The sequence below is a fragment of the Gymnogyps californianus genome, chromosome 3 (genome assembly GCF_018139145.2).
Source record: "Gymnogyps californianus isolate 813 chromosome 3, ASM1813914v2, whole genome shotgun sequence".
Taxonomy (NCBI): Eukaryota; Metazoa; Chordata; class Aves; order Accipitriformes; family Cathartidae; genus Gymnogyps; species Gymnogyps californianus.
This window is the reverse complement of record NC_059473.1, coordinates 86040005-86060064: the sequence shown is the minus strand read 5'-3', so window position 1 is coordinate 86060064 and position 20060 is coordinate 86040005.

Sequence of the window (20060 nt, the reverse complement as noted above, 5' to 3'; positions counted from 1 at the left end):
AATACGTCATCCCAGAGAGCTGGGACTGACACATTCACCAATACAGAAACACAAGAGCCGTGTCTTTTGTGACCTTCTCCCTCTTTTTCCCCCTCCCCACATTTCAGGGGCAAATATAAAGTCTGGCCAGACATGCCTATGAATCCTTGGCAACATATATTCACAAGAAAGAGCTGAAATTGCTATACCAAGTTATCATATCAAACTACCGGGAGTAACATTGTCAATAGTAAATTGCTATGTCGCAAGACAGCAGGTAGCAGAGGAAGCTCCTAGCAGAGACGGATCAGAGATACAGTAGCTTACACCCCACCAGAGAGGATTACGAATGAAGCCCCAAAGGAACATGAACAATTTGATAAAATTAGGACAGAGATTTTAGTAGCATGGAAAGAGGCTTTTTCAGTGAAATCCTCCCCTCCAATGCTAAGCAAGTCAGGTGAGAATATATGTTGTGCCTCTAGATGCAGCACAGACCTCAAAGCCAAGAGTCAAGAGGGAGAATAATGACTTTACATTACCTCTGTTTCCTCATAATTCTGGGCTGCTTCTGTAGAGCTGGCCTGAATTTCTGCAGCTATGTGCTGCGGCCATATACCCAGCAGATCCATCCTATTCCAATCTGGCTCTGTCCCTTCCTTGCCCCAGACTGAGCAAGAGCTTGGAAGACAGATTATACAAATGTGTTATCTACAAGCAAATTCATCTTGACACAGATATATGCTGTGAAAAATTTTAGTCTAAATGTTTAGAGCTGAGCAAAGCAATAAACAGATGAAGAGTCTAAAAATAAGAGTCACAAAAGCCTTAATGATATTTTAGTGTTTGGGTTTTTTGGTGGTTTTTTTTTTTTTTTTTACAAGACTGGGTTCTGAAGTCCTTATTTAACTACTCCTATATGCAAAAAAAACCCCAAAACTTTCAAAATATTGAGGTAGTTGGTATACCCATTCACTTGATGAGTTATCCCCATGTCAGTCATGGTACATAGCAAAACTCTAGATCTGTGAATTTTATTTAGGAAGGCTTCAAACCTGTATTGTGTTTTGTCTTGTGACTGCCTCAGGTAAATGTAATGCTATTATCTTTGCAAATTGGTAATGGAGTGATACCTCTCTGTGTATAGGTATTTTTTTTAATTAAACAAAATATTAAGGAAAAAGTTTTCTGCCCTACAATCTTATTCAAAAATTAACATTTCAAGTGTAGCCATCATCTTTCATGTTTTCCAAGTGGCTCGACTCCCATCCCTGTAACATTTTTTCTGTTTAGCCTGCTGTCCTGTTTAATCAATAGAGCTACAAAGCCAGCTATCTCTCACTCTATGGTTATCTTTCATTGTACAGTACATAATGCCGCTAGTCCTGCTGATAACAAAGAGCACACAGAGGGAATGTGGCACTGCATGTTTGTTATCTTCCACTCAACTAAACACACCTTTCTTTCTCTCTTGGCTCTTCTCAATGCAAAAATGCTGAAAATAAGTTACTCCTAGTGTTAACACTGCACATGCCAGTTGGGACTGAAATTTTTTGCCTATCTTAAGACTGTCGTTGGCTGGCACTACAAAAGCCTGCCAATTTGACACATCACCTTGTCAACATTTAAGGAGTCAGTGCGAAGTGGTACCGTTGGCAGCCAGCCTTATACAGGTGGCAGGAATACTCTGGATACACCGAGAGCGTAAGGCAGGGAGATTGACCCCAAAGTTGTTCGTGGTTGACCTCAGACCCACAAAAAAAGAAAGTAATCCAGTTCTATTCTTTTTCATTTCCTACAAAACATGAAAGCTGATAAGCTTTGGTCTCTCTCATGGCAATAAGAAAACAGTTAAATTGAATCTTCGCTTCACTTAGAGACAATCTAGCGGTTTTCCTTCTCGCAGGTCTGCCACTCACAAAGGGTGAAAGCGCCTTGCTTAGAAAAAAAAGACCATCTTTTATGTCTTCCCTGACACAAACCACCCTGATGGATGTGGGTCTGGTCACTCTGATCTTGAGAATTTTAACCAAGATACATTTTGCTGGTGTCTCCAACATACATGGGGAGAATTTGATGTTCCATGGTTAAACAGAATGATGACCATCTATTCAGACAAAATTTGAGAGAGACTCACAATTTTTCCCTTTTCTCTCAATTGTTATGTGCTGGTTGATCCTTAAAAAAGCTTAAATGGTTGATTATCATTTTCCACAGTATGTTCCTGTTTGCTTTATTTCAAAAGAAAAGACTAGAATGGCCCATAAAAAAAGCAGAATGTAAAAGCTCCTTAAAAAGAAAACAAATAAATGTTTTCTTCTTTCCTGAGGGCATAAGTGTATTGGTTTATGTGTGTGCAGTATACGTGCGTGACAAAATTCTTGTTAACTGAGAATGGTTTGAAGAAAAACACCCTGTGCATGTGTATATCTACGTAGCATGTCTATTTTTAGAAGTACACATGGAAGACCATATTACATGTTTTGCAACATGACTTTTTTCAGAAGTGTGAAAACTTTGCAAATATATAAGAAACACAGAAATATAATTCTACTTCAGTATTCCATTTGATAACACTCAAATAATCTCCAAAGCACAGTTATATTTGTGTTGGAATCACTTCAAAATTTGTAATTTCTAACAATGTTCTGAAGTTCTAGATAAAAGATGATCCTACAGTTGTGGTTTATGTCTTGCTTGATAGCATGACCTTTGATAATGTGTCTCAGCAATGGAATTCAAAGCTTTGCATAGTATTTATGATGTGTTCATAACCCTATTACTTCTAGCTCTAGGCAAACACTACGTATCTTCATTCAGATTTTTAAATAAATTTACTTCAAGTGTGTTGATATAATGCTTGAGTTTGCTTTCTGCAAATATTCACCAAATGAGTAGGACTAGTGTGAAAAACTTGAGATAAGCAAATTTACTGTCTAATAATCAAATATCTTTTTGAAGCTGGTGTTGGATTTTGTGCTGGATTCTACATTTTGGAGTTCCTTTATGTACTCTGCTAATTAGCTAAAAAGAAATAAATCATACAATCCAAAACCAACATCATATTACTTGATACACTTAGCCAGCCAACACAAATATCTGAACGCTTATAGTAAACTGAGCATTCTGTGAAGTAAAGTATTTCTCAGGAATAGTTTTGTTGTATGATTACTTGCTAAAACTGTCCATTGGATAGTTTTCATTTGATTTTTAATTAATTTAACATTAATTAATTTTCACTGTAATTTAAACCCTGCTCTACAGAACTAGATAATTTAACTCTCCAAAAAGTGTATGCTATAATACAGGTAGCTCAAGTGTCAGTGACTTATAATTGAAATTTTCCCAATTGGAAAACTGTGTATAGTTGCTTGTAACAGTGTCAAAATTAAGTCATTAAGTTCAAAATTTTCTATACTGGTTGTCTGTGTTTGGGTGATATGAAGAAGTGTATGTGTCTGTCCATGTCTGTGAATAAGTAAGCAAATATGTCTACATTTGTAAATGACAGTGAAATTAAAGATTCATTATCAAATTAATTTAATAAAGTATGCAAACTCTGTTAAACTGGAATTTTACTAAAAGATATAAGAATAAAAACAGTTGGCAGTCCATTCATCAAAGTCCCTTTTGGAAGTACGTGTGAGGGACTGAAAGAGTTAACGTATGTCAATGTCTCAAACATTGTAGCAAACTAAGGCAGGACAGCATAGCAAGGAGGGACCACAGCAAGAAGTCGGTGGGCATGGACACAGGGGGCATGCCGGAGGGTGCGCACTCCCATGTTCTGACAGACCCAGCATGGTAACACACCACATGTGGCCAGAGGTCACACGAAGTTTATGTGAGGAGGGGGCTTGTAGCTCCTTGGAAAGTCCGTCCCTAAGACCACCACCCCAATAAGCCGCACATGCTCAGTAGGTGAAGAACCATCTCGAATACCACCGTGTGTGTCAAGAACGGTCTAGAATGAACCCATATAAGTCTTCAGGAGGCGTGACTGTGGACGGAGATTAGACTATAAAAGACACAATTGCAAAGACCCAGGTTGTGCGCCCGCCACCGGAGGACCATAACCCGGAGCAGAGACCATCGCTGGATCCCAGGGTGGTGGTATCTTTCCTTTTCTCTCCCCAGTTCTTGTATCTCTCTTTTTCTCTCTCCGTTTTCTGATCTCATTCTGGACACATAAGGGTAATATCATTGCGAGTTTGTCATGGTAATATTGTTACAAGTTTTGCCAAGCTACCATCTGCTGTTTCCTGCCAAGTTTTAAGCAAGTTTCGAGTAAATTTTGTGATCTGATTGAACCTCTCGAGTAATTGTTGCTCCAGATTACCAGACAGAGAATCAAACCTATTGATCAAACCTGAGGTTAACCTCACCCTCACCCACCGAGCAGGATGGGACAGTATGCACTTAGCTAGATAGGTAGTACAAAGTCTGAATGCTTTCATTAATATGTGTCCCATTCATCTCTTTCTCAATCATATACACATAAAAACATTTTTATAAAATTAAAAAAAAAAGTAAAGTAAAAAAAGTGGATATGTATAAATATTTTGGAGACAGATTCTTAGCTGATGAAAATAGTTGCAGTTCCCCAATCTCTAAATGAAAGCAAAGTATTTTAGCCAAGTGGTGTAAGTCTGGACTTGAGTACTTGAGTACGGTATGTATTAATTGTGGTGAATCCCAGAGTTTATTACAGAGATCATCCCAAATGAGTACCAATAAAACCTTTATATCACATATGCAGTTAAGCTATGTTACAAATTTAACACAAAAAGTATTTCATAAATGGTTCAGGAGGTTTTATGGTTTTTTTAATTGATACTGTTATTGCACTTCCTTCTATATTAAAGCCAAATTAACTTGCTATTATGAAGCAACTACATAGGCCTCAGAATGATTACTGATACAGTTCTGAACCTCTAAATGATCTTAAGCAACTTGTCTATAAATCACTGTGTTCCACTCTCAAGGTCTAGTATATGCCAGCATATCCAAGCTAGAAATGTTTGCTAGTTCGGATGGAAAAAGCTGCTTACCAGCTGTTTTCCCCTGAAAGAAACATGTTTCTGCATTCTTGAGAATAAGGAGAACCTCAAACATCTCCTTGCTTCAGAACTGAGTATTGCCTGTCTTTCTCCTTATCACAGTGTAATTTGGAGAGGAATTTGCTCATTTCGTGGTGAACAAAAAAACTTCTTTAGTTTTGGGGTCTTTTTGGTTTTGTGGAAGAATGTTAAAAAATAACAGATGCTTGAGAGCTGCTCAGAGGTTAAGAGTGCTAGAATGAATCCTGACAGAGATTGATTAGTAGGCAGAACGCAGGTGAGGCAGTCAAAGGTGCATGATAAATGTAATTTATCACATGGATCTGCAATTTACCACATGAATATCAACTCCACCTTTGTGCAAGTCTCTTGTCTAATGTGGTAAACCCGTCCCCTGTATTTTCATAACAAATGTGACTAGTTAATACCAGGTCTCATGACCAAGTAATTCCAGTATTTTCCCCTTAATTAGTAACCAGAAGAAAACAAAGTCAATTTAAGGAGTCTTAAATTAGGGAGAGATGAATTTAAGGGGAAGAAAGACTTGATCTGGAGTCTTTGCTTTCCATGTAAGTGCTCTAAACATAAAGAGTGGACCCATAAATGGACTTATGATGTATTGTGGTGTGTGGCACTGCAATATGGGTAAGTTATGAGGCCACTTAAGGGAATGAATCCAGATAATGCTGATAAAATTTGTGAGTGTGTGCATCTCTGTGCATGTGTGTGCACATGGAAGTCAGAGGAGGCTTTCTGCTGTGTCCTTTGGTGAAAACCTAGGATGCCAAATTGCACATGCTGCCTCTTGGTAGACTTTAGGTGCCTGAAAAATGCCAGACTGTCTGTGATACTTTTTTGGGAAGTTAGTATCAGTCTTGGCATCACCACCTCAAGCTGTTTTTAAAAACTAAAATATGTTGAAAGAAATATAGTAAAATATATATACCCTTAGGTATGTATTACCTAAAGGCAAGATAAAATACGTATAAAATACCACTGTTAGCTGTGTGCTAAATGTTAGATGGACAAAGGTACCTTGCTGCAATCTGGAATTAAATAACTAAAGGTAGGAAATATTAACTCTTCATTTGTTATCTCAGCAATTCCTGCTGGCCATGACACGTTGTGGCACATGGAGCTCAATCAGCACATGGGTTAGTTGAATCTTGCTGAAAGTGCCTCACTTAGAATCATAGAATCATGGAATGGTTTGGGTTGGAAGGGACCTTAAAAGGTTATCATCTAGTCCAACCCTCCAACTTGCCCAATGCACTCCCTAAATAACAGCCTACCTGCTTGCTGTTTGAGGAACCAGGCACTTGAAAATTAGGCACTGAAAATCTGTCCTAGACTGTCTGAATAGTCCTGAAAAGAAATGAGGGAGAAAGCATCACCAGTGGGGAGTGAGTGGGGGCCAGATGGACCTCAGCTGTCCCACTCCTTGGGTCATGCCTGAATCTGTAGGTCCAAAGCATATCTCTAGCATCTTCACCTCCAAATCATCCCTGCTTTCTATGACGTGGCAGTACAATGTTGGTGGTAGCTTAGAGACAGTGTTTTTAAGTTTCCTCTACTGTCTGAGGAGATATCGAAGAGACAAGTCTTCCATGTCTGAAGGTGATGCCAAGAAGAAGAAGATGAAACCAAAGAAAATGCAAGGAGGCAAGGGACTCTTTCTTACAAAAAGAAATGGAGAGAAAAGAAAAGGCTGTGATGACAAAGCACAAATGGGAAGAAGAGTGCCCAGGTAGGGAATTATTTAAAAAAAAAAAAAAAAAGAAACAAAAAAACCCCCAGAACAAAAAGGCACATTAGAATAATAATACCAACATAGTTTGGCTTTGGGGTTAACATTTGTAAAATTCACTCTTTGGGGAAAATGTGTTTTCAAAGGTAACAGATAATTATTTCACAACCTCAAGAACTATTTATATTTTCCCTACTGGCAATAAATACCTGTGGTTCATGACAATACAGCTAGTACTTTTGTTTATATTTATATGCAAATAGTGTTATTTATAATAGTACTTAATACTAATATTGCCATCTCAGTTCAAGCTTATTGTCTAATTTTCCTCCAGCTCCACTTTTTACATTAAAAGTATGTTAATACACTTCACCCTGAACTGTGGCATATTAATAATATGTCATGTTCCCATAGCAATACCTATCTATGGATTTCAAAAGACCTTGCAAACTGTGAAGCAGATGCATTTCTCAATCTCTTATAAATCATAAGCCATGGAATAAAAAAAAAAAAAAAAAAAAATCCCTTTCAGGGATTTGCCTGTATCAAGAAACAAATTAGTAAAAGAATAAGCTAGGCTTGTACTCAGAGTTATCTCTTCTTGGCTGCTGTTGGTATTGTTCAATGCAAATCTTGTGGTGGAAATATTTTCTTTGTTGAAGCCATGCTTGCAGAATGGAAGAAACAATCCAAACACTTAGGCATACCTCAATCACACTTTTCCCAGCATGCTTTTGCTATTTCAGAGCTAGGCAGAGCAACAAAAATATATTAAATGAATGGAGAAGACCCATACAGGGAGGACTGACTTCTTCACCTGTGAATGGTCAGCAGTCATAAACAAACTTTAGCCTACATAGACCACCACTGCTACCAAAGGACATCCTTGAAATCATGAAATAACTAGTGCCAGAGGTGGTAGTAAACTGGGCTTCAATAGACATTGAAGTGCTTTATAGAAAGCTGAATGCTTCAAAGGAGGGAAATTATTTTCCAAAATATCTTTTTGCCTGGCACCTGGGTCACTGCGGTGGGAACGTTACACGTAAATTCAAATCCCCTCAGTCTGAGAAGGGACAAAGAACTGAAATCTGCCACCTCTCCTCAAGGGCATCCTACTGGGCTTTTGAGTGAAAAGAAATGACCACCTCTGACTGAGATTTGTATGAAATACTTTGTTTGGTGACTATTTCTTAGAGAAGGTCCATAGTGGATGGGCCCAAGAAAAAAGGCACAGCTGCTTTCTGACAGAAGCATTTCCAATATTTTTAGAAGGCGGCTCTTGCCTGCAGACACTGTCATCTGAGAAACATGTTTGGGGCAGTGGCTGGGGCAGAGGTCCTGTCCAAATGAGCATTTTCCTCATGAAGCCTGATCTGTAGGGAGCTACAGTTTCCAGAGGTGCTGCGAGACCACCTCCCAGCTTGCTGTTTATAAGAGCTCTCACAGGCAGATGACTTTTTTCTGCATTTTATAGGGACTTAGTCATAAGTCCCCAGATAACCACCAGTATCAAAACCAGGCACACTTGGCAATACACAACACACAAAACCAGAACTACTCCAGGGACCTGGAGTACATTGAGGTAAAAAATGGAGTCAGTAATAGATTTTAGGTATATCCAGATTTAGGTGGCAGCTGAGTGAGGATTTTAAGGATGACAGTTTGGAGCATAAAGGTCTAAATTCTTTCTTTTTCCTATCAATCTGACTCCCAGCTTGGTGTCTCCCCTGCCCTGAATTGTATAGAATTGCCCAGCCTCATGGCTGAAGCTTCTGATGGCAAAGTACCAATGGCAGTTGTAATGCACCAATTCTTCTGTGCACTTAGCCCTAGATGCCTAACCTTAAGCAGTAATTTTTAACAATTTTGGCTCCAGATCTGAAGGATATACTGGCCCTTTCTGACACACAGGTGCTTTAAGTCTAAATTCCCAGGATATTACCATCAAAGCTTCATTTTATATTGTTTCTCCTTGCTGTTTAACCACTTATCCTGGGCCACTCAATGTTTAATTTTATTGGCGATGAGGATTGATGGGGAAGATGAAGAGGAGGATTTTCTTTGGGCTGGTTAGTAAGATGTTTACCTGTTAGAAAGGCTAACAATTAAAAAGGTTTGAAAGAAAATCTACTTGAAGGGTCTTAGGGTCAAACTTTGAGAGACTTTTAAGTGTTTTCAATTTATATATGTGAATCTATACAACTAGGCTTGTGCACGCCTTACTTTGACGTGTTATTGCTTTCCTGGTATTTTTCATTAAGCTCGATGCCAAAAGCTCCTGAGTTGCAGATTACTGGAGGCCAGGAGAGTAACCTAGGCAAGCATCTCTATGTGCTTGCCCTCATCTTACACTTTTTATGAAGCACTTAGGGAATTGGGTACTCTTGGAGACAGAATGCTAAATTAGCCTGACCTTGTCTCTGACCAGGTACAGCTGTTCTCACGTTCCTTAAAAATGCTGACATTTAGCATTTGAAAGTCATTTTTATAAGGCAGTATTACACTATTTCCTTGTATAAAACGTTAGCTCAATATTAAAGTCATTCCATGCATGATGTAATGGAAACGTCTATTATGTTCCAGAACGTTACATGGAAAAGCCTGCAGCCTGTCGTACTAGAAAATCAGGGGAAACTACCTGTATTTTCACATGGACAGTTCATGAGCCCATACCCTTTAAAAGATTCGTGCCTTGAGAATAAGTCTTCAGATAATTTGGTGTGAGAAAACCAGAAGCAGAGTCAGTGTGAGGAGAAGGATGACAGCAGGCTTAGGGGACTGGAGCCAGTGAGCCTGGGTGAGAGCAGTCCTCTTGCACGTGCTTCTGCACTTCTTGCACATGCAGTCCTTCCCATGTGCTACTGACTTGGTTTTTATCTACATGAAGACCACTGGCTATTGGATAAAACCATGGCAAAACCCCAACATTTTAAGGTTCTCACTGATTTATAAAGAAGAAGTTTAAAAAATTTTAGAACTTTTTTTGTAGGTGGCAGTGGCCTTAAAAGTCAGAAGCACCCACTGACAAGACTTGGTGAACTGTGTCTTTATGAAAGAGCTCTGCTTCTTTCAACGAGGAGTGCCATATATTAAGAGAATGTATATTTTAGGAATTGATGGACATACCTATTTTTGACTTCACCTATTCAAACAAATGTGTGTAATGCACCATGAAAAAGGTCACCTAATTATAGCAGTTTTTCATTAACTCGCCTGATTCCTGCCTGTACATGCACAAGCCATTCATCAGGTGGTATAGCCTATTAATATACCTCAGCTTTAACATCTGTATGCACAGGTTCAGTAATGTTCTGCATCTACCTTTATATTTATTGCAAATGTATTTTATTAGGAGATTGAAACCAACACACAGAATAAAGCCACCCACAGACTGTTCCTTAGGTCTTCCAGACATTTATGCAGGTGTTGAACTTTATATATTTGAAAGAGCTGTTGACATTTTTTCCACCTATTCTTTTAATGAGAAATGGCCTTTAAAAAAATAAATAAAATGAGCACAGAAAGTATGCAATGTTTTCAAAGCATAAATAAATACAATATCTGAAAAAGAACATTATTATATTTACTTGTATTGGGTTTGTGTGGCAAGGTTTTGGTAGTGGGGGGCTACAGGGGTGGCTTCTGTGTGAAGCTGCTAGAAGCTTCCCCTATGTCCGACAGAGCCAATGCCAGCTGGCTCCAAGACAGAGCCGCCACTGGCCAAGGTCGAGCCCATCAGCGACGGTGGTAGCACCTCTGGGATAACATATTTAAGAAAGAGGAAAAAGTTGCTGCGCGACAGGAATTGCAGCCAAAGAGAGGAGTGAGAGTATGTGAGAGAAACAAGTCTGCAGACCCCAAGGTCAGTGAAGAAGGAGGGGGAGGAGGTGCTCCAGGCACCAGAGCAGAGATTCCCCTGCAGTCCGTGGTGAAGACCATGGTGAGGCAGGCTGTCCCCCTGCAGCCCATGGAGGTCCACGGTGGAGCAGATATCCACCTATAGCCTGTGGATGACCCCACGCCAGAGCAGGTGGATGTGCCTGAAGGAGGCTGTGACCCCATGGGAAGCCTGCACTGGAGCAGACTCCTGGCAGGACCTGTGGACTTATGGAGAGAGCGGAGCCTGCGCTGGAGCAGGTTTGCTGGCAGGACTTGTTATCCCATGGGGGACCCATTCTGGAGCAGTCTGTTCCTGAAGGACTGCATCCCATGGAAGGGACCCACACTGGAGCAGTTCGGGAAGAACCGTAGCCCGTGGAAAGGACTCACATTGGAGAAGTCCGTGGAGGATTGTCTCCCGTGGGAGGGACCCCATGCTGGAGCAGGGGAAGAGTGTGAGGAGTCCTCCCCCGAGGGGGAAGGAGCAACAGAGAGAACGTGTGATGAACTGACCAAAACCCCCATTCCCCATCCCCCTGTGCCACTCGGGGGGAGGAGGTAGAGAAAATCGGGATTAAAGTTAAGCCCGGGACGAAGGGAGGGGTGGAGGGAAGGTGTTTTTAAGATTTGGTTTTATTTCTCATTATCCTACTCTGATTTGATTGGTAATAAATTAAATTAATTATCCCCAAGTCAAATCTGTTTTGTCCATGATGGTAACTGGTGAGTGATATCCTTGTCCTTATCTCGACTCACAAGCCTTTTGTTATATTTTCTCCCCCCTGTCCAGTTGAGGACGGGAGTGATAGAGCGGCTTTGGTGGGCACCTAGCATCCAGCCAGGGTCAACCCACCACATCATTACTTTTATCTTTTTCTTCCTGCTTTCTTCTCACCTCTCATTTTACTATTCCAGACTGGGCCACAGCTGTGGTTCCCTCTCTGTTTTACTCTTCATCGACCAGGGATTTTAGAGGAAAGATACAGAAATCCCATGGTGGGACAATGACAACCTTCAGCCTGGTGTAATCGACCTGGAGTGCAGCTTCAGGATAAGAAGGGACATCAAGCTTTGCACCAGCAGCTGTTGCCCCCTGTGCAGTAACAGCACTGCTCTCTCCGAGTCTCCAGCCCCATCCCCAAGGTGGGACAATCTCCTTCTTAAGGTAACTAACTGTGACAGCAGGGTGGAAGGCTTTCCGAGGCATCACTAATTTCCCTGATGTTCTCAGAGGGTTTTCATGATATGACTTCCCTAGACAAATAAGAAATCTGAATAAGATCCATATCCTCATGTAACACCCATTTCAAAAGCCTTAGGACTATATGAGCAGTGAGAAGATCTGAGCGTGCAGACTGGCAGGGACTGAAAATGCTGGTGAGCACCGTCACTAATCACATCAGGATATGACTGGAGTTGGGGACCAAGAGCAACAGTGGCCTTATGAGACTCGTGGTTGATGCCTGGGGGATGCATTCCTGCTGGGGTCATTGAGACACTTTTCATTAGGTGCTAAAGCCCCATGTGCAGTGATTGAGGGCACATTTGACTACAGGTGGCAAACCGTCAGAAACAAGCAGGGCACGCACAGCCCTGTGGCCCGCTCTGCCCTCCTCAGCTTTTGTGAAGCTTAAAAAAAGCTTTTCTGTAACTATGTTGAAATGACAGGACTTGTATCTCCAAGTCATCTTTGCTCTATTTGTCAGAACTGGAAGGTTCTGGCTTCTGGGATTGAAAAACTGTTTGGGAGGCCAGATGAACACACACTCCCTGTGCTGATGCCTCTGCCTCATGGCCATAAACACTTTTGCCTTCCCTGACTGCAGCAAGCATGCTTCTTTCCCATGAAACAAGCTCATTGTCTCCCTTCAGGATAGAGAAATCCCATCTCTTGTGGTTGTCCCCTCTTTCTCACTGCCTTCTTCAAAATCTGTGAGCTGGCACGGAAGGAAAGGTTGATTTTCCAAGTCCTGGGCAAGCTATGCCTTGGAAAACCTACTAGCTCCCTGAGCAAAGCTTCTCTTTGATGGACACAGTGCTGCCGTAGTACTGGTTGCTTTCTCTCCGATGCAAAATTCATCTTTCTAGCCCACTTTACCCTGCAGATATGCAATTTATGTTGGAAACATTATTTTCCCATTCCTTACAATGGACCCTGGCCATGCTCCTCCTTGGCAGGAACTAACCATGATGGCACACAATAGCAGAGTGGAGAAAAACTGAAGTTTTAAAGGCCTTAAAAAGCAGACTGGCAGCCCAAAATTTTTTATTCAAGCATGGAGGAGATGAAAAAACAAGGCTACCTAAGGCGGCAGCAAAGATGTTTCTGAGAAGCAAGTAGCTCCCAAATACTTAGCAAAAACAGGCACAGCATGCAAGTAGTCAAGCAGCAGCAAACACGGTAGTATGAACATAAAGGAATGCCACTAGCAAAACAACATGGAAAGCATAACTCAAATCTTCTTGCAAAGACAAAACGAGAAGGTCTCAAACCTCTTGGGGTGCTTCTGTGAGACTCTGTTGCCAGTAAGTAGTGTCACGTACAGTGTCATTGCTGGTGGTTCATCCATCCCTGCATGCCAGCAGTGCGGGTGCCTGATCCTGTGTCCCTCTTCTCCTGCAGGGTCAGAGCATCTCTCTGACACTGGGTCCACGCAGCCAAAAAGCTGTTTGTGCCCAAGCCTGCAACCAGCAGCTGTAGCACAGCCTTGTGTCCAGGCCCAAACATCTGCCAGAGCTGCCTGCCTTTTCAGATCCCTTTTGCTGGATTTGTACATAAACTTTGATTCAGCTGGAGGCTGAGGGCATTTATTCCTGGTTGCAAGAGCGCCGGAGTGGAGCCCAAATGCACTTGCATGGATATGCAGTGCAGCCAGCACAGGGAGACAGCTGAGATGCTATTGACAGACTCGGCTGAACTGTTAAACCTCTGCAACGTCAGACATGTCCTTTAATTTTGGCAGGATGTGGGCATGAAGCCCGCTTTATTTTAATTTCACTGAATAACTTAGATTTGTAAAATGGAGTCTAACTTATCAGTCTATGGAAAATAGATCTGCAATGTTCAGATTTGGATTTCTTAGTCCTGTTTACTGTTAGCTGGAAATACACAAAATGGATGATGGCACTCCTTGCAATGATGGCAGTTGTTTGCAGAGATGCAATGGGAGTTAGAGATTATTCATATTCATTTCACAGCAAAAAAAGACTTGCTTTAGGGCCTGCAGGACATCCTTCAGGTGTTAGGTATGTGTGCCTGAAAGCTTGGCTCTTTTTTCTATCTATTTCAGTGTAATAAAAGATGTTAGATCTCCTCAAATCTTCAACTCTCTTCTATCCTTAGATCATAATTACAAAAAATTACTTTCTACAGAGGCGAAAATGAAGGACTTTAAGATGCCTTAAAAAAGAAAAATGAATTCAGGAAGGCCTATTTTTAACATGTTAGACACAGATTTTTTCCACTAGAGATAATTGATCTGTAACTTTTCCCACAAAATAAATGTCCAGAATTAACCCCCCTCCCACCAAAAATAGGAAGCTTGTAACAGATGGAAAAAGTCACAAGACTAAATGATTGGTACTTCACATTAAATGTCTTTTTCATAAAACAGCAAGCAGCGTATCTACTTCATGGCAGTCGTTACTACATCAAAGTACTCAAAGCAGAATACAATTATATTGAAAAAAAGAAATATACTTTTTCTCCTTATGAAAAGAAAGTTGTCAAAAGGAGAAAAAAAAAAAGAATCTCCCGTGAAGACAGATCCTGATGAGATGTATGATCTTTTTTGTTCTGGAGAGGGGAGGGGAGAAAGAGAATAGAAGAGAGGAAACAGAAAAAGCAGCCCCAGGATAACAAGCTTTGTGTGAAGCAGAAAATCATACCCTTTGAGGGTCATTTTCTTTGAGTTGCTGCCTCAGGGAGATGGGAGGCAGAGATTAAACATTGGAGGGAAAGTCCACATTTGCTTGTGAGGCATCACTCTGCCCTGAAATGCTCTGGAAGTCGAGAGTCATCTCGGTCTTCCTGGGGGTGTGCAGATCCCCGCAAACAGTTTGCATCAAATTGTGCGTGCCCTTTTCCTTCAACCCACTGGCCCGAGATCGCAGGGGAGCGGTGCGACAGATACGCTCGTACGCGGCGGGATTCAGGGAAAGCACGGGTGGCTGAGCGCACGGGCGGTGCTGTCACGTCTGCCCACGAGGAATACCGCTTCTGAAAAGGGACCTGTGCTTCCAGCCGTCCTTTCTCGGGGTGACTGTGAGCTCTCAGCCGCGGGTGGGAGCACAGCCTGCCCACTCGGGAGCGGGTTTTCCGAGGGAAGGGGAGCATTTCCCCACTAGGTGGAGCCTGAACCCTTCGGTCCCGCGCTGGCGCTCGGTTCCTCCGTGTCCGTTAAGAGAGGGGGTTTCGTCCATGTCAGTCCAAGCAGAAGGCAGCTGGACAGAAATCTGAAGGCATTTGAAGTACGTGGAGTAGGAAGGTCATGAGATGTTTATTTTGATTTTTTTATTTTTTATTTTTTATTTTACGATGATCCCTGTTTATTATGCGTTAAGCTAGGCGATGAGACCATCACATCCAGCAGTGTGCTTCCTGATGCAGCTCATACCAGTATATTGTTTTTTAAATCAGGTTACGCTTAAATTACTGCTAGTTCTTAAAAAAAAAAAAACAACAAACCAAAATGCAGAGGCAATGGCATTAGTTAAACTGTTGAACTGCTGGGCATGAGGGACACTGTTTCAAAGTGCGCATAATGGAATTTAAGAAAAATGTTGCATCCCCCCAGGTTAAACTGCCCCTATGTTGTGTAAGTGGAATTGTATATCCTTGATGTGGGATTGGGAAAAAAAGAAAAGAAGAAAAATGTAGATGGAAGGCAACTGCATGGGCCTGCAAATGCAGGTTTAAATAATCAGGCTGCAGCTCATACTTATGCTGAAGTTGGTAGGTCAGACCAAGCCCTTTGGCTGACTCTGAATGGATTAGCTGGCAGTTGCTGAAAACCCTGCCCAACAGTTTCATTTCCATGGCCTTTCTGGAAGAGGCACTTTCTTTGCTTAGCACAAGAGTTCTTCTCCCCAGTGTGTTCGGAGTCAGGAGTGGCAGGACCGGCTGGACAATGATGATTGTGTAGCATAGTAGCCTTTTAGGTTTCAACCTTTTCTTCTTCATAGGGTCAAAGATAAACCTCTTAGATGCTTTGAAAAGCCTGACCCCTGTCTCTGGAAATAACTGAAGTGTCCAGCCTGGATCAAAGAAACCTTTCCTTCAAAAACATTGTCAAAACTGAGATTTTTTTTAAAGCTTTTGGCTCTGATGAAAGCCGAATGATGAAATCGGTGTGTATTTGATGGGAAGTGTTCCAGCCAGCTCTAATAAGGAGCACTACTCAGTATTTTAATGACAACCTTCAATAGCAAAACTCTATTTTGGCTCCTTTATGTTCCTACCACTGTACTACCTGGGCAATCTCCCAGTCTTTAATGTATTTTTTTCCTCACAGTATACCTGGAAAATGCTATTGTCCCGACTTTACAGATGAGAAATGGAAACACAGGAAGGTGAAGGCAACTTACTGAAGATTGTACAGTCAAGTTTGCAATGGAGAAAAAAAACCCATTCCCCTTGTCCAAAATTATAAGCTAGTGTTGCGAGTTGGAGTACCTAGTGCTATTTTTCTCTTATATGACCCTGGTCTGCTCTGTCCAAAACTTGAGAGTATGCATAACCTGACAGATCATTTGTCCCATAAATAAGAAATGTAAGAGAGAGATCATTTGTAGGTGAGGCCCATGTGATGCTCTGTTGGTTGTTGGGCTGCCCTGAAAGAGCTGCTATTTATTTACAGAAAACAGTTAGAAAAAAACCCTTTTATCCTTGTGTTTCTTTCTTCCTGCTCCCTACTTCCACCCTGTATTTTTGGGGCTTGCGTACTACAGATGCTATCTGCAAACTCCCACTTCAATTTTCTGTGAAGCTTTTGGCAGGTGGGAAAGTCTCTCCAAAAAGGACGAAAATGAAAGAGACAGCCAGACAATATTTGGTTCACTAGAGAAAGATATCACAGTTTCTTTCAGGAAGCAGAGGAAGCAGCAGACACTATATCTAACTGGAAAAGAAGATCATATTTGCTTATGTTGTTTGAAATCCATGAATGCCTAATTTGGTACCCTTGCCTGAGATGGCAGACCAGCAGCTTTTTATAAGTGAGGGTGCTGGTATTTTCCACTAGTCCTCTGTTTAAAAGGAGTGACAGGATTTCAAAGGGAGAAAGATAAATACAATTTTCTGGTGAGAAACACAGTCCATAATTCAGAAGATGTTGAGGATGCAGGAAAAGAGCTGCAACAGGCCAAGTGTGAATCATCAGGTATGATTTTATTCTTGAAATAAAATGTAAAAATGATGGTGTGGTGTTATGTATATTCCCATGTTGTTTGTTTATATGAACTCCTCTGTAATTTTGTAAGATGAATTAACGACATTTTCCACTTTCTTATTTATTCTTCTGTCTTCAGGTGACACAGAATGATCAGTGTACAGTTTTGTGGTTTGCTTTTGCTTTCTCTGTCCTATCTTATGCTTGAGTATACATGACTGGATATGATTATTTGCGTAAAGAATTTACTGAGGGGTAATGTCTTGGTTTTGTCTCAGAAGAGAATAATTCTTATAATCTAGGTGCAGAACCATTGACACCTAACTGTGCTATCTCCCTTCATTTGTAAATAGTCTCAGCACTGCTGTACAAAACTGCCTTTTTACAAAATCATAGACATAGAGGAGAAGGAAGACTCCCAGGTAGCTATTATTTGTCTTCCACGTTAAGCAAAGAGAATGAGCAGGGTGATAGACGTGTGGTGGGTTTTGAAGGAGGTGGAGTATTGCCTTTGGTATTCACTGAAATCCTAAGATGTATCTGATTGAGATTGACCTGTTCTGGTGGCCACAAAGTCATGGATCACCATGGTCAGATCAGAGCCTGATAGGATGGGGTACAATCTACCAGGCAATTTCTTAGGGACAGTAGTATGGAAGAGTCCAAAACCAGGCCCAGCTGTGAGCTGGTTTATGGTCTATGGAAATCGGTGTACCCAGCTTTGAGCTGGGCTACAGACCTTCTGAGGTCCCTTCCAGCCTAAGTTTTCCCATGATCCTGTGATGATCCAGTGATCCTAGGGTCATAAAGGAAGAAAATTCTTTGAGGACTTCCATCCTCTTGCTTCTTCTCCAGGGCCCAAACAGCTGCTGTTTTTGTGCAGGCATGGGGAGTGCTGGGAGATCATGTTGTTTGTTACTAATGTAAAGAAGATATACATTGGAGTTGTCCATATACTGCTGGAAACCTGGTTCATCTCTTACCGTCTCTTCCCTTAGGTTTAGATAAAGTTTGAATAGTTTGGAGGAAAGGATTCTGCTGAGGGTTTTTGGAAATGGAGCTGCAACTTCTGCAAAGAAGGCCTTGAGACACAGAACAGCACTTCTCTAGCTGCGGGGAGAAACTGGATCATTTACATGTTAGTAGTATGTTGGTGTGAGGCTATGGGCTTACACAAGCACATGCTAGTTTAGGTGTATGAAATCATATGATAGGCAAGTGTTAAATGCAGATGTAATTCCTATATCTACTTTTATTACAGGAAATCTTTGCCTCTTCCTTTTTCTTAAACCTTGGGAGTATTTTATTTTAATTTAAGTATCTGATAGTAGTGAGGAAACTGAAACTAATTCATGGCCTAAGAACATCCTTCATCACTTCTTGCTTCTTGTCAGAAAAACAATTCACCGCCAGTGGAAGCTTGTGCCAGGAATTTCCCTGCAGGCCTAAGTTTCCACCGCCTTGCAACACCAAAATGCTGAACTTGCAGTCTGTAGAGAGAAGTTTCTTCCCAGAGAATATGAAAGTCATCTTGAAGTGGTTTTGGTTTTTGTTTTTTGGGTTTTTTTTTTGTTTTTTGTTTTTAGATCTGTATGTATAATATAATATGCACCTTTCTCCTCCCTTCTCTTTTCTGCTGCAATTGCCTCTGAAAAGGTTTTGATGCACTTCCTTGTTGCGTGCACAGCAGCTGCAATGTGTGTATGGCTCAGCTAGGGGTAACTGTAGCCAAATAATGTTTCTAAATATTCCTGCCAATAAAGCTTACTGCCCTTCGGCATCTTATTCCTGTGTCTGCACAACTTTGGGGTGTGAGATTTTATTCATGAGTATATTTGAAAGCAGGAGTATCAGGAAAACCAAGTAACTTGCTACTGAAATATTTGTACAAAAATGTTCTCTCAGGACAATCCTTTAAAAGCTCTATTTTGTTGGTGTAATGTTCACTGAACATAGGCTGAGTTTTTGCAAATAATTTCAGAGCAGGAAAATGGGATTCTTCTTTTTTTACAGAGTGCAGGTCACCCAGTTCTGGAACAGAAATTGTCCTGCATGATTCACAGGGGCAGTCATAAAAAATGAGTGCTCATTCGCCAGTTTGTGAATAAACCCCAGGCTAAAATGTAGTCATACATTCATTAAACAGTACAAAAATATCACAGCGTATCTACAGATAATTTACTGCTAAACTTTTCAGATAATTAATTTGTACAAATTAATTTGATTAGCTTTGATCTATGTGCTAAGTACCCATCATTAAAATTTCAGTGTTTTATTTTGTTGTGGATTATTTTTTTATATTGCCATTAACATTATCTATAATCCGTTGTTTAGCCAGATCAATTATCTGTTATCACTGATCCATTGCCTAACCAGATGACTTCCATTCTCTGAACCATAGATTATTTAGCTGTGAGTTTCTCTTGAAAAAAATCTGATGGGTAAATTGCAAGGTTGGGCTATAAGCCTTTAATGTAAGTTGTGATACATTTTGTATCTGCAGAATGACATTTTACTGAATTCTTCTATTAGAAATGCTTGTGGCATTTCTAATTGTGGTATGTAAGCAAAAGTATGGAAACTCTTTTTAAATGGCAGTCAAAATTCCAGAGAAGAATTTAAGCCTAGAAACAGTCAGATCCAAATTTTTCCCTGAAATTATTTTTTTAATTGAATGCTAAGTGTTTTTTAATGAAAAATGTCTGCTTCTGATGAAAGTAAAATATATTCATGAAATACAAGATGTCTTAAATTGCACTATTGAATCTATAAGTTAAAATAATTTTTTGTTGAAAATATGATTTCCAGATTCCTTAAAACAAAATAACATAAAAACTAGGAAAAAAAAGAAGACTCTTTTCTCTGGGAAAGAAAAAGAATTTTTTTTTTTTTCTGTTAAGCTTCTGTAAGGAGTATAGATTTATTTCAAGTCCTCATTTTGCAGAGACTTTTTGCTTTTATAGACGCCCCCTCTACAATTGGGAAGTGCTGTGTTCTTCTGGA